Below are 11,129 nucleotides of genomic sequence, written 5' to 3'. Positions count from 1 at the left end.
GCGGAGAGTGTTTCATCACTTCCTCCAAAACTTATGTGTAATTGTAAACAGCATAACACTATAAAGCACTAGTTCCATATTTATCAAACTTGTGGACCTGCTTATTAAACAACAGGTATCAAATGCTTACGCGCTCATTTCATTAGGAATTGGTGTCCGTCATCAATATCAATATAAAGTGTGACCCCCACAGGTACCAACACAGTCCTGTATTCGCTGCGACATGGACAAACAGCCTCAAAAAACCATGTTGAGGACTTTCTTGCCATGCCAGAAACACGTGCTGTGGCAGTTCATGACGATTGCTGGATGGAGGATGCTAGGAAAGTTTCCTTCTTCTCATCGATCCCAGAGAAGAACTTTGGATGACAGAACAGGACATCTATCTGCCCAGTCAAGCATCCGTACGCTTATCAAGGTTTTTGTGGTGTGAACTGCAGTTTTAGGTCTTGCGTTATCCTGTTGGAATATACCTTTTGGTACTCCTGTCATGAAGAGAACTCTTGCCATATATCTGGCGAGCATTCAGCATCCCTTCAGTAACTGCCAAATCAGTCCTGTCGTCACACCCAATAGCTCCCAGTAATTATGGGACTCGAGAATTGGTGCCTCCATGAATTTTCACCAGGTCATCTACGGACACGCTGGCAACGATCTGAACCACACAGAGAGAATCGATTCTTATTGTTGAAAACCCTAGAATGCCACTTAACGAGTCTAGCTCTAAACCAAGGCCGCTTAATTTCGCATCTCAATCTGGCTCGAAACCACGTAAAACTTTGCTGCATTTGGTACGGAGTTAGTGGTAAGAAACGCATGGAAATTCGAGACTTCGACCCAGCTTCCTGTAACCTGTTCTGACGGTTCATGGTGACACTCTGTATGCAACGTCTGTCCGACTTTCAGCTGTTGTCATCCGTCTATTCGGCAGAACTAATCCTACGATTTTCTCGTAGCGTAGTCGTTATGTAAGGACACGTGCTTACTCCTCTGGCCACACTATTATCCTAAGTCTATCAGTTCACCACTCGTGCTGCAGTCATTGTTAAACATCCAGCTCTCTCTTAGATTTGTTGATAAGGTGTTCCCGTATCTCTCAAGCCAATGAATCGACCTTTCTCAAAGTATGAGAGATAGTTAAAAGTTGCACTTCCTCTAAGCATGCTTTGTAGCTGTTTCCACCTGAAAAGTCCCAGTAATGTTAGACACACACAGTAGCCATCATCTGTAGGAATGGTTTTATTTTTTTCTGTACTGAAATTAAGCTCACATAAGGATAAAATTTTAATCAACATATACCACAGAAATGGAAATTTGAGGGGTGTTCAGCAAGTAATGCAACGCTTTTTTCTTTTCTTGGCCAGTTTTGGTTGAAAAATATGGAATTTGTTGTGGGGTATCGTGAAATATTCCCCGCTTCAGCCCCAATAGTTTCATGCAGTGTCTGTAGATGGCGACGCTAAATGAAACCTTCAAAATCGCGTCTGTTGCGTTCCAGACAGACAGCTGCCACTGAGTGTCTTTTTGTGGTAATCTATCGGATCGCAAATATTTATAGGCGCTTGCAGAATGTGTAAGGAGACTTGGCAGTGAACAAAGCACATTAAGTCGAGCGAGGCGTCTGTCTTCATCGCAACAAAGTCGCGCAAACTTCTCTGATCTCCCACGTGCCGGCCTGTCGCATAAATCCGTGACTCCGTCAATGCCGGAATGTGCGGACACTCTCATTCCAGATGATCGACAGATCCCATTCAAACTCCTCGTTGCACAACTGGACGCCTCTGTTGGTAATGCTGACACACTCGTCCACCTGTGCGGATGTCTTGCGTGTTAGGGGAGATTACTGATGTAGCAAGACGCTGGCTCTGACGTGGACCAGTAGAGCGGTACCATGGGGCGTAAAGGTACTCCCAGTAAGGTGGCGCAAGGCCATCGCACGGAGGACGGAGATCATGCTGAAACACAGAGTTTTTGTAGCCATACGAGTGGGGAACAATATGATGTATTGGAATCCCGAATAAAACCAATCTGTTTTCAGAAAAAAGTGTTGTATTTCTTATTGAACGCCCCTCGTACTTGAGTATCAGTTTGGTACCATTCGATCTAGGTGTTGATCGAGTAGAAATTCCAATTTAGTCAGTGTGGAAAATAATTACATACCAACTATCTGATTTGATCATGAATGTTTCTCGTAGTCCCCTCTGTCGGACCTATTCAGTTGCTTCCCTTCCCCACGAGTGCGAAGATAACTATAGCGGTGCCTTTCCGACCTACAGTTATTCTGAAATTTTGGCTCAGTTCGACGTCCTCTGCCTTCCTCTGACATTATTAGGTTTCTGCCCGCTGCATACTAGCATTATCAGGTTTTCACGTGAAAAGCTGCGGAGGTCTGTGTATCACACCCTGCAAATAATGACTGCCGCGTCCGGAAGATCCCGTTTCACGAACAGTTAGTGAATGTAAACAAGTCAAAATACTTCTGCTAGTACACTTGATGGGTAGATTTTGACTCATACATTGAGAAGAATAACCCTCCGTTGATCCACAGTACGTAATGTGGCCATTGCAAAAGCTTTATCTCTGTGATGAACCGCGAACAAAACTCGCTTGGTGGGTTCCTTCGCTTAATGGCAACCTCTTAAAGCATTTTACGCCCAGTACTTGATAAGTACATGGTGAAGCAAGGGCAGGCACTAGCTGAGAGATGGAGTCAGACTCCAATTTAGTCGAACACAGAAGTGCAAATATCGGCCACCCTAGTGCATTGTAGTTCTTTGCCATCCATAACGCAACCTCGCGGATGCCGAACTCATGCAGAAATTATTTCCACAATCAGTGAGCAGCGGAAGGACCAACATGGTCAGCCTGGCTAACTCTGAACTAGACGAGCCTCCTGTCTGTCCATAGCTGTCCGTTGCATTTCATCAGGCAAATATTACCTAGACACAAATAGAATAAACGGTGTTTCCCATTTGTCTTCCTTCTGTCTGACGAACGAACTTCCACCCTATTCACTAACGGGAAGCTGTCTATAAGCGGAATTTAGCGACGGCGCTTTGACGTGACTGCTTCTGCGGCATTATTTCGGTAATAACTAGATTTGAGACTTAAAGGTAAAAAAAAAAATGAGGAAAATGGTGAGGTGTTTTAGTAGCAGAACAAGCTAAAATGTGCCATTTTCAAATGCAAAAATCGGCCAAAAATCGGCAATGGATTTATGTTTAAGTCACTAAATCAGGAATCTCCCTATATAATTAACTCAGGCAGTGAATAATGTAGTGAAACACATCACTGAATACTCTGATGTACTTCTGTCACTTACTCAGAAAAATGTTGAAGCAAATAACATTCAACATTTAAATTTTTAATTTTTTTATGTGACTCTGCATCTACGATCGCTGAAAAAATATTTGTAAATAGCCGGCCGGAGTGACCGAGCGGTACTGGGCGCTACAGTCTGGAGCCGCGCGACCGCTACGGTCGCACGTTCGAATCCTCCCTGGGGCATCGATGTGTGTGATGTCCTTAGGTTAGTTAGGTTTAAGTAGTTCTAAGTTCTAAGGGATTGATGACCTCAGAAGTTAAGTCCCACAGTGTTCAGAGCCATTTGAGCCATTTGAACCATTTGTAAATATAAACTGGTTGTTGCACGTCAAAAGACACAATAGGTAAGTGTTTTGCTTACAAATGATAAACAGTATCCTTCCTCGCTGCTGCACCCTTCACTTGCGCATTTCTGACCAAGCTTTGCTCGAGCGTCTTGTTTCCAATACCTTCAAGCGTAGCCTTCACGTCTGCCAAAATGGCCCACTCTGCTTATTTCTCAAGGTACTCCTCCTCAATTCTTGGAACTGACATACTTGAGAAGTCGGCCTTGCCAGGTGTTTCCGTAGTTTTCGAAACTTATTCACTTAAGTAAAAGAGAGCTACTGTCTTCTACTGTTTTGTTTTATTTGCTTTTTTTAAATTTTGATTTGTGGTTTGATGCTGAATCACTAGCATGTTTCATTACCAAATTACGTGTTGTTGTGCACTGTACGTTAAGTATCAAAATATTTTACTGAAAGTATTATGCTACCATTTTAATTTTTGTTGGACCAACAGCTGATATGTAAACAGTAAGTTTTCCCACGGAAACACTTCACTAGAAATGGTTCAAATGGCTCTGAGCACTATGGGACTCAACTGCTGAGGTCATTAGTCCCCTAGAACTTAGAACTAGTTAAACCTAACTAACCTAAGGACATCACAAACATCCATGCCCGAGGCAGGATTCGAACCTGCGACCGTAGCGGTCTTGCGGTTCCAGACTGCAGCGCCTTTAACCGCACGGCCACTTCGGCCGGCTAGTTCACTAGAAAGATGAGAGTATTCCCGGAATACCTTTCCTCCCTTTCTGGGAATAAACGTGAGTCAGAAAAGAAGGAGAGCGACGAACAGACAAATTACGAGCATATAGCCTTACAAGTGCAGATTGGCCGTCTGATGAGACTGAACATCCACTCTAGGGATGTATGAGCATTTCAGACGAAGAAGCCAAAACGTATGCCTAACTTTAAAGCCTTGAGAAGTTATTCACAATACCTGGAGGCATATTGGCACTCACCTTCGGTATACAAGGTGAGGCAGCTAAGATCGGCCTCCCAAAATATATCCAGAATGAATAAATACACTCCTGGAAATGGAAAAAAGAACACATTGACACCGGTGTGTCAGACCCACCATACTTGCTCCGGACACTGCGAGAGGGCTGTACAAGCAATGATCACACGCACGGCACAGCGGACACACCAGGAACCGCGGTGGTGGCCGTCGAATGGCGCTATCTGCGCAGCATTTGTGCGCCGCCGCCGTCAGTGTCAGCCAATTTGCCGTGGCATACGGAGCTCCATCGCAGTCTTTAACACTGGTACCATGCCGCGACAGCGTGGACGTGAACCGTATGTGCAGTTGACGGACTTTGAGCGAGGGCGTATAGTGGGCATGCGGGAGGCCGGGTGGACGTACCGCCGAATTGCTCAACACGTGGGGCGTGAGGTCTCCACAGTACATCGATGTTGTCGCCAGTGGTCGGCGGAAGGTGCACGTGCCCGTCGACCTGGGACCGGACCGCAGCGACGCACGGATGCACGCCAAGACCGTAGGATCCTACGCAGTGCCGTAGGGGACCGCACCGCCACTTCCCAGCAAATTAGGGACACTGTTGCTCCTGGGGTATCGGCGAGGACCATTCGCAACCGTCTCCATGAAGCTGGTCTACGGTCCCGCACACCGTTAGGCCGTCTTCCGCTCACGCCCCAACATCGTGCAGCCCGCCTCCAGTGGTGTCGCGATAGGTGTGAATGGAGGGACGAATGGAGACGTGTCGTCTTCAGCGATGAGAGTCGCTTCTGCCTTGGTGCCAATGATGGTCGTGTGCGTGTTTGGCACCGTGCAGGTGAGCGCCACAATCAGGACTGCATACGACAGAGGCACATAGGGCCAACACCCGGCATCATGGTGTGGGGAGCGATCTCCTACACTGGCCGTACACCATTGGTGATCGTCGAGGGGACACTGAATAGTGCACGGTACATCCAAACCGTCATCGAACCCATCGTTCTACCATTCCTAGACCGGCAAGGGGACTTGCTGTTCCAACAGGACAATGCACGTCCGCATGTATCCCGTGCCACCCAACGTGCTCTAGAAGGTGTAAGTCAACTACCCTGGCCAGCAAGATCTCCGGATCTGTCCCCCATTGAGCATGTTTGGGACTGGATGAAGCGTCGTCTCACGCGGTCTGCACGTCCAGCACGAACGCTGGTCCAACTGAGGCGCCAGGTGGAAGTGGCATGGCAAGCCGTTCCACAGGACTACATCCAGCATCTCTACGATCGTCTCCATGGGAGAATAGCAGCCTGCATTGCTGCGAAAGGTGGATATACACTGTACTAGTGCCGACATTGTGCATGCTCTGTTGCCTGTGTCAATGTGCCTGTGGTTCTGTCAGTGTGATCATGTGATGTATATGACCCCAGGAATGTGTCAATAAAGTTTCCCCTTCCTGGGACAATGAATTCCCGGTGTTCTTATTTCAATTTCCAGCAGTGTATATCGAGGTGTGATTTTCGCCACCAAACTATTAGAGCAGCGGTATGATTGTGTGTTGAAGAGTATCCAGATCAAGCAGTCACGATCTGTCTTTGTAAGCATTATAAAGAAGTTCTAGAAACTGGAAGTGTGAAGAATAAAATATGCCAAGGAGAAAAAGGAGTAACTGATGAAAGAAATGAAATTAACATGTTAGCAGCAGTAACACATAATGCAAATGTCACTAAGAGGCATCTCGGAAATACGAGAGTGATGAACCAAACGAGTGTTGTGCGAAAGCCACAGTCCCCTTCCTACTTCGTTGCATTTACAGCCTCATGGCAATGACTTCCGTAATTGGTTATAGTTCTCCGTATGTTATCTGCGTAAAGTGCAAAGTGATGCGGCGTATCTATGCAACATTCTATTTGCTCGAATTATATCACTGTACCGCACAGAGTTCAGGAGATACGACATCATAAGCATTCATCCGCGTGAGGGTGAAATATCTTTACAGGTACTTGTGAAATACGTTAAATGTAAATAAAATGGATTTGACATGTTTGTACACGTGCAAAGCCACGGGTAAAAACCTCACCCTAAGCACCTGGAACAATTTCAACCAAATTTGGTTGGCATGTTAGAAGTGCCGACCAAAAAGTTTCCGTTTGAAGAGGTTGCTGCGGCGTATACGCGACGTAGCGCGACTTCGATGCACGCATATAAGCACCAAAATGTAATGTATTAGTGTGGCATTCGTGTCTCCCGACGTGCTTGCAGTAAATGCAGAAACGTGAACTGTTGCGACGTTATTACCAAGTGCTTCCAAGCAGAAACTACGTGCTGTTATTCATTTCTTGGCTGCCACAATTTGGAAATTTGTGGTAAGGACTATGGGACCAAACTGCTGAGGTCATAGGTCCCTAGGCTTACACGCTACTTAATCTAACTTAAACTAACTTACGCTAAGGACAACACACAAACACACATGCCCGAGGGACGACTCGAACCTCCTTCGGAGGGAGCCGCGCGAACAGTGGCAAGGCACCCTAGATCGCACGGCTACCCCCCGCGGCTTGGCTGTCACAGGACGAACACCGGTAGACATCCATCGTACAATGAAGAATGTGTACAGCACAGCATGTCTCTCGAAAACCATCCAGTTGAATGAGGTGCCAGGTTCTGTGCTATTTCATGATAAAGCATGGCCCCATGTCGCAGTTATCGTAACGCAGAAGTTAACGCCAGCTCATGTGGGAGATTCTGGAGAACCCACTCTATAATCCTGACCTTACCCCATGCGATTATCACGCTTTCGCTAAAAAATACTTGAAGGATCGACGATTGCTATCGACGACGATGTGTAACAGGAAGTTACGGACTTCTTCAAGCGGCATCACATGGTGTTTTACCAAACTGTTACTTCAACTCAGGTCGTCGGTGGCATGGATCCCTCACCGCTCACGGCGATTTTGCCTGATTGGCGTACCCATTCGGGACTGTACGACCTTCGAAAGGAAACTTTTTGATCGCCCTTTATAATTACGATGTGGAATGAAGTACTGTGAGGGAGAGAAGCACGAGCCTTCTGTACGGTGAGGATGATAAAGTGGAGCGAGAAGAGGGGAAACAGATGGAGGAGGAAGTTGATAAAGACAAGAAACAGGAGAACATGGACGGGGACTGGAGAAGCTGTACAGAGGAAGAAGGAAAGAGGAGAAGATGGACGGAGAGTGTAGAGTGCGTGTGTGTGTGTGTGGGGGGGGGGGGGGGTTGGAGGAGATGGACAGCGAGAGGGGGAGGGCGAGATGGAGGGAAAAGGGGGGCAGAAGGAGTTCGACCGACACAGTGAGGAGGAAGGACGAGAAGGACTAAAAAAAGATTGGGATGAATACATAACCGGGGAACGCCATGTACTCAGCTGTATCTACGTACATGCAGAGAAAAAATCTCGCAACGTAGTTTACAGAGATTGCAGTAAATTTCTGGCTCTCCAAACACAACGAGATAATATTACGATCTTTCCCGGGCTAAGCGTCTCGCAGACAGTAGTGAAATTATTTATTAAATTTTCTGGCACATTTTGTAATTTGCTTTTCAACCCCGTAAAAATGTTTTCCGTGAAGTAAACGAATGAGTTGCGACCGAAATGAGTTCTATCAGTTTTTCTCACTGTCTCACAATTTAGCGTTCTCTTTCTTTCGATGTCGCGCTGTCTTCTGGGCCACAAGTGACTCGCGCACAAGAATGCCAAGAGATAACTTTTTTGATGGCGCTTATGCGTGCGTAGTGAGTTTTTTATAAGTTACTGTTTAGCCGTGGTGCGCTGCTAAAGTCACGAAAGTATCATGTGTTTTTCATTCAAAAGGTGTAAAAAAATGTTCTACCGTGAACCAACGGAAACATTCAATCAATTAACATCCCGTCTTACAAAATTTGTAGTTCTCAAAGTAGCATTAAATTCTCATATCACTTCATTTTGAATGAAAATAGATTAAAAGAACATATCATAAAATGATTTCCATTAATTACACATCTCGTACCTCTACGAAGTTAAAAACTGCGTCCCATGGTCTAATACGTATTTTAACAAGAGCGAGAATTGTGTAGAAAAGACACGTAACATCGGTACTTGCATTTTCAGAAAATGTCATAGTTGTTAGTGTCTGAGTTTTGCATTTATCTTCACATTCCGTCGGTAACTATTTTCGGGAATAGACGAAGAGATAATGAGCCTTTCACACCACAGAGAGAAGAAATCGAAAGAACAGTTTTTCCAGACACATCGCTGTGCATCGCATTGTACTGTGTTTATTCATAGTTCTTATCTGCTCAGAACGTTACATGATGGTAATGTGAAATAACTGGTTTTTCAAGAACGGTCGATAGAAATGCGAAACTCTTGACACGGACAGTTCTGACCGAAAAGATGATTGGCGATTCTGACTGAACATCTGTTGATGACTGTGAGAAGCTGGCGTTTCGATGTTACAACGAGAGGGCATGGTTCGGTATATGTGTCGGTTCTTGCTGATTTTTTTTTTTTTGATACGGATGAAGAAATCCGAAAGAGTTCGTTGCGTTTCCCACAGTGGGGTTAGTCGAAGGACGCTTTGCCCCAGTTAAGAAGACGCTGGCGATCCTGTCAGGCGCTTACAGTCGGTTGGAGAACGGGTTCCCGTGTGCGCTGTGAAAGCCCGGTAATCAGCGACTGCTGGCTGGGCTCCAGATCCGCGGAAAGGCGGGCGACCGCAGGCTCGCGCCCTCCTCAAAAGGGTTGCAAATAATTGTATTGTGAACGCCGCCCAGGGGTTTAACAGAGACGTCGCCTCTGCTGCCCCTTGCCACCCCACTTAAGGTCTTCCCCAACCCGTTGACTCTTTCTTTGCCGAACCTGCTGCACTTCGCAACGCATGGAGCTCTACAATTGTCAGTTTTTGGGGCAAACGGGCCTATGCCACGTGGGACAGTCAGGTAGACGATTACTGCCTCTCGCCGAGTGCATGATGCTCCAGCATTGGAGTCTGTAACGGCAATGTGGCGACTCTGCCTTGGATTTACTGAATAGCGATAATAACGGAAATCCATGAAGAAATCGTTAAAAAAACATCCAGGTGGGGTTCGGGGCTGTTCGCGACAACTGATTTTCCGTTTTACATTTGCTTACTGTCCCGTAACAGTAGATTACGAGAGAAGTACAATTTAATTTCCGTGTAAGGTAGCGTTATTGAAGCTACATAGATTTCTTTGGAGTATGAAATTACAAACACCATTTACAGGTGTGTAATCATATCGTCAGTTACCGCTCAGCCCATTATTGTATGTCGCTAAGTACCTCCTACGTGTTTCAATACTGGTGTATCTATACGTACGGCTGTAATAAACAAAGCTGGTCATTGTATATTATTCTCATGTTCTGTCTAGACGATACTTACAGACCTGTATAAATATTAAATTTTCTACCTGAAGATTTTGAAAAAGTCTTACAGGACCATGCAAAGGAACATTTTACTGCTAATTTAGATACAAGGTCATTAATAAAGATTGACTTGGGACTATCCCAAATGTGTACCAACGGCGATTTATCATTTCTTATTGCGTTACCAGAACGCTTTTTTAGTATACTGCCGTCGTGTATTCTGTGCTACACTTTCGTCTTGTTTACTCGTTACATTCAGAGGCGATTCTAGAAGTCGGTCAAGGGGGGGGGGGGGGGGGGGCAGGGGGTTTCGGGGTTTGGGGCAATGGAATATCGCTTAACAAAAGGAGATATGGGGTCCTCCACCGACAAACTGGTAAAATTTAGTATTGCTTAAAGTAGTTTCTGGTAACTGTTTTTCAGTTCAGGGTAAAAAAGTATGTACAGAATGTGTGTACCCGGGGAAATAATACGATTTGACCCAGATGGCCGGCGATTTCCGCCTTTTCGTCTGGGGTCAGCAATTTGAGTGTTAGTAGGCATACCGGGTGTATTTAGCTTTCTTGATTATTGTAAGTGGCACTCGTACATTAATAAACATCCAGTGTATATTAATAAATAATAAGACGCCCGTTTAAAGTTAAATGATATTTATTGGTTTAGACAGTAAGCTATTTGCGGCTCTTATTCATTTGTTAATATGTGTTTGAAATACACTGCAACGTATATTGCTACATAACTATAAAAAATGATTGAATCTGTTGAAGTAATATATTCGCTGATTTCTGAAGTCATTTTATACAGTGCAATATGATACTCCATTGGGGCGTGGGCTATAGCTATAGCCCCCATAGCACCCCCCCCCCCCTCCCTTACCACGACTTACAAGGGGAGGCCGCCAAATGTGAAATTCAGATTCGATTCATACAGAAGCTCATGGCCAGAGGTGTAATGTGGAAAAGCACCAAGATGCACTTCTCAGCCGTTGTTGAGAAAATCGACAGTTAAAAGAAACCGTTGCGGTGAAATAATCTCTACGCTAAATAATTTTCTACAGTGTCGTGGCGCAGCGGTAAGCGCTCGGGTTCATAATCCGAAAGTCGTCGGATCGAATCTCGCGCCATGCAACTTTTTTTAT

The sequence above is a fragment of the Schistocerca nitens genome, chromosome 2, assembly GCF_023898315.1.
Source record: "Schistocerca nitens isolate TAMUIC-IGC-003100 chromosome 2, iqSchNite1.1, whole genome shotgun sequence".
Lineage (NCBI taxonomy): Eukaryota > Metazoa > Arthropoda > Insecta > Orthoptera > Acrididae > Schistocerca > Schistocerca nitens.
This window is presented reverse-complemented; position numbering follows the sequence as displayed.